The sequence below is a fragment of the Pongo abelii genome, chromosome 21, assembly GCF_028885655.2.
Source record: "Pongo abelii isolate AG06213 chromosome 21, NHGRI_mPonAbe1-v2.0_pri, whole genome shotgun sequence".
Taxonomy (NCBI): Eukaryota; Metazoa; Chordata; class Mammalia; order Primates; family Hominidae; genus Pongo; species Pongo abelii.
The window spans coordinates 44,138,925-44,144,177 of NC_072006.2; the positions used below are offsets into that span (position 1 = coordinate 44,138,925).

General features: G+C 32.2%; 1 pseudogene; it reads right to left on the minus strand.

The window, feature by feature from the left end:
• Nucleotides 1-2,205: 2,205 nt before the first annotated feature.
• Nucleotides 2,206-2,627, minus strand: LOC129052174 (10 kDa heat shock protein, mitochondrial-like; annotated as a pseudogene).
• Between the last annotated feature and the right edge of the window lie 2,626 nt (nucleotides 2,628-5,253).

Below are 5,253 nucleotides of genomic sequence, written 5' to 3' on the forward strand. Positions count from 1 at the left end.
AGATATTTAGAATTATTAATTTTCAAGAATATCATTTTTAATAGCAACAAGGAATATAAAATGTCTAAGAATAAATTTAACAAAACATGTTGAAGACATTTATGGCAGATTTTCATAAAAATACATAATAAAAACATTTGATATATTAAAATTGAAATTGACTGCATAATTAACAGCATGAAAATAAATGACAAGCCACAGACTGGACAAGGAACTTGGCCAATCGAATAACCTACAATGTTTTAGTATCTAAAATATATAAAGCATTCTTGCAAACCCAAAATTAAAAATGCAAATAAACTAGTAGAAAAGTGGCAAAAGCCAATAAGGACATAAAAAGATCATAAATTTCGCAATGAGTAATGGATGTGCAAATTAAAACTACAGTGAGGTATCTTTTTATCCATCATATTTGAATATTTTATTTTTTAATTCGCAGTACCATGTTAGTGAGCAAATGCAACTAAAGGGGCTTTAAGGGTCTATTTATTGATAACAATAATAGAGACATGCATCATGAAATTATAGAAATCCTAAATTTGTAATCATCTAATAATATGACCTCAAAATATATGGGTAAAATTTGACATTACTAAATGGAGATATGGACAAATTGATAATCATAGTTGTAAATTTTAATACACTTTTCTCAGTAACTAATGATTCAAGCAGACAAAAATAACACTAAGGACATAGAAAGTTGAACACCAGATGAACCAACCTGAACTAACAGTCATTTGTAGAACACTACCTGTAGCAACTACAAAAAAGGCATTCTTATCAACCGCACATATAATATTTAACAAAACAGACAATATTCTTGTCTATAAAGTAAGTCTTAACAAATTTCAAAGGACTAAAATCATAGAGCATATCCTCTGTCAACAGTGGAATAAAGTTAGAGACCAATAACAGAAAGGTCACTAGAAAATCTCCTAATATTTTGAAACTAAGTAACACATCTCTAGATAGTCCTTGGGCCAAGAAATAAATTACAATTAAAATCATAAAATATTTTAAAGGAAACTCCAAAATAATATATCAAAACCATAGGATACATTCATAACAGTCCTCATAGAGAAAATTATTGCTCAAAATGCATATATTAAAAAAGAAAAAAAGGTTAACAATAAAAAATCTCAGTTTTACCATAGAGTATTTAGGGAAAATACATAGCAAATTAAACCCACAGAAAGTAGAAAACTAAAAGAAGATACAAATGAAAGAGTAAATGATATGGTTTGGCTGCGTCCCCACCCAAATCTCATCTTGAGCTGAAGTTCTCATAATCCCCATGTATCGTGGGAGGGACACAATGGGAGGTAATTTAATCATAAAGGCAGTTACCCTCATGCTTTTCTTATGATAGTGAGTGAGTTCTCACAAGATCTGATGGTTTTATAAGGGCCTTTCCCCTCTTTTGCTCAGAACTTCTCCTTGCTGCCGCCGTGTGAAGGAGAACGTGTTTGCTTCCCCTTCTGCCATGATTGTAAGTTTCCTGAGGCCTCCCCAACTATGCCTAACTGTGAGTCAATTAAACCTCTTTTCTTAATAAATTACCCAGTCTTGGGTATGTCTTTATTAGCAGCACGAAAACAGACTAATACAGTAAGTAAATGAACAAGATAAAAAATGAGAAAAGCTTTTTGTTACAGTGTGAAGAAACAAAATATCAACATCAAGATTCCTACAGATCCAGTCATCAGAAGAATCATAACACTATATTAGAAACCAGCATATGCCAATAATTTGCAAGTTTAAAAGAAATGAAAAAAATTTTGAAAAAAAGGAACTATCAATAATGACACAGGACAAAAAAATAGCAAATTGGCATGACCCTATGTCCATTAAAATAAGCTGAATCTATAATTTAAAACTTTTCCTTAAAAAATCTCCATGTCCAGATGACTTCAGTAGGCATTTTTTTCGAAACCGTTCAAAGAAGAAATAATATTAACACACAACATATACAACATGCAACAACAACAGAGAACAGAAAAGCAATATTACCAAGCTACTCAATTTAGAGAATAACAATAACATTGATACCAAAACTTGTAAAGAATATGACAAAAATAAAAGAAATAAGGGTCAACATTGTTCACGAATATAGACATAAAACTCTAAACAAGATGATAGCATATTGAATTTAATGTCAAACCAGAAAAAGAAGGATACTAACTCACTTTTTTAGATATAATTAGCTTATTTAAAAAGAGAGAGATGGAAATTATTTATGATAGAAGAGTTCAGAACTTCAGTGAAATGGGCATCTTCATGTTGATACCATTTCAGTAGTGATTTATTTATGTCTACATTCCTTCCAAGAATGTTATCATCTCTAAATAAGAATAATCCTTGTCATCTATAACTACTTTGTTACCTCCATATTCTGGGAGACAAATTTTATCTCCAAATTTCACACTAATTTGTTGTATCTCTCCACCCTTTCCTTTACAGCCAGACCTAACTACCACTACTGTTGCTTGCAATACTTATCCTTGAGATTTTTTTGGGAAGCATAATGCCTCCTTTGGTTACAGTTTTGGCTGCAGTACTTTCAACCAATACTCAGTCAGAAAGCAAAAAAATAATAAAAAAAAAGTTCTAAATGTTTGTCCTGCCATGACTCCTGTTGCTCTTGTGCTGCTGTTGCATAGAAAGCCTAATTCAATCTGCTGAGAGGTACCCTGGAAAAAAGTCTACGGTTAGTGGTAAAATATTAATGGTTTACTTCTGAGATAATAAACAAAATAAGAATATCCATCATCATCACTTCAACCCAACATTGCAGGTTCTAGCCAGTGGAATAAAGCAAGTAAAATAAATACAATCTGTGAATGTTGGGAAAAAATCATGATTATTCATAGAAAACATGTCTGTATATATAGAAAAATGAAAGACTCAAAAAATTAATGGAAGTAAGGAGTGAATTTAGCAAGTTCATTTGATATAGGGTCCATATACAAAATAAATTTTGTTTTCATAAGCTAGAACATGCAAGTAGAATATTAAATTTTAAAAACATTATTTCAATAGCACCAAATCCAGACATATTGCTGTCTAAATCTAACAAAAGATACATGCAAGATCTCTACTTTGAAAACTATACAACATTGTTCAATGAACCTAGAAAAGACCTATGCTCTTAAATTGAAGGGCTTAATATTGTTAAGATGTCAATTCTCTTCAAATTGATCTATACGCTCAATGCACTCAATAAAAAGTCCAGTTTTTTTGGAAATTGACAAAGTGATTTTAGTGCATCTATGTCTGTGTGTGTGTGTACACACACACTGGACTAAGGCAATCTTAAATAAGAAAAATAAACGTAAAGTTTCAGAAATGAATATACTCTGCTCTCAGCAAAGGATAAATGTATTAATCCACTCTTACACTGCTATGAAGAAATATCCAAGACTGGGTAATTTATAAAGAAAAGAGGTTTAATTGACTCAGTTCCACATGGCTGGGGAGGACTCAGGAAACTTACAATCATGGCAGAAGTCACCTCTTCACAGGGCAGCAGGAGAGAAGAATGAGTGCAAGCAGGCAAAATGCCAGATGCTTATAAAACCATCAGATCTCGTGAGAATTTACTATCACAAGAACTGCATTGGGGAATCCACTTCATGATCCAATCACTTCCCACCCTGGTCCCTCCCACGACATGTGAGGATTATGGGAACTACAATTCAAGATGAGATTTGGGTGGGGACATAGCCAGAACATATCAATAAATACATAGAAAAATAAATAGAAGATCCAGACCCCCCCACCCAATACCTCGCAGAATCCACACATTTATGGTCTCCCCAGCAATGAAAAAACAAAGTATCATTTTAGTGGGGAAAGTACAATCATTTTAATAAATATGCAGGATCTATGCTATACGTCTTCGGAACAATGAGCATTGACCCTTACCTCCCACATTTAATTTGAGATGAGTCATAGAATCCAATGTTCAGGGAAAAACAATGCAGATTCTAGAAGAAAATACCTTCAGAAATTTAGGGTAGGCCAGAGTTTTTCAATCTCATCACTATTGATAGTTGAGACCAGATGATTGTTTGTTATGGGAGTTATCCTATGCACTGTGGGATGTTTAGCAGCAACCATCTACTGACTAGATGCCACCAGCATCCAGTAGCTAAAATTAAAAAGGCTGACAATAATACATTTCAAGGATGTAGAACAACTGGGTTTCATAATTACTCTTTGGGAGCAATGAAAAACTCTTGAGAAGTACCTGTTAAAGCTACATATTACTTATAATTTATGCTCTATGAACAACCAATTTCTCTTTCAAATATATACACATACACATATATATATTTGTGTTTTACATATATAACATATATGTATATATTATATACATATCTATACATGCAGAGAGAGAGATAAATCTGTGTTCATATACAACAATGGCATCTTTATAGAAGCATTATTTATAATAGCCCCAAACTGGAAACAACCCAAAGTGGAGAATATACATTAACAATGGAATATTACACAGCAATGAAATAAATTATGGCTATATGCAAAGCAAAATGCATCTTACAGACTTAAGGTTGAGTGAAAAAAGGCAAATATGAATAATGACAGTTGCATGAAGTTGAAAAACAGTCAAAACTTATCTGTGGTGATAGAGGCCATAATAGGTTAACTAATGAAGAGAACATAAGACATTCTGCAAGGGTACTGGAATGTTCTAAATCTTGATCTAGATAATAACTTCATCTATATCTATACAAATACAGATATAGATATGAATATTAAACTTTACTTTTGGATAGAGTTTATCTCAGAAATCTGGAGAATGTAGGTAAAGAAAGTGGAATATGATCAAGAAGATACACCAACTGAAATTGCATTAAAGATATATGGTAATTTGGTGAGATTTGCTCTGTTTTAAACACTAACCCTTTCTTTCTAATAATGTTACATATATCCATTTCTTTAACTGGTATGCCCTTCATTAAGATTTTATGGTTTTATTAATGAGTCAAGTACCTTCATTTTTCAATTTATTCCTAAGTAGTAAGGAATTTTGTTGCTTGTGTGAGTAGGGCATTCCCCCCCATTCCCATTTATAGCTGGTTTTTGGAATTAGATACTTAAGGAAGCTGTGGATGTTTCTTTATATATGTACACAGAATGTACAAAACATGCACTACCATTGTACCTTGTTTGTTCTAGAAGTGCATGTTTATTTGGTTATTTATTAGAGCTTCTTGGTTTATATTGGTATAT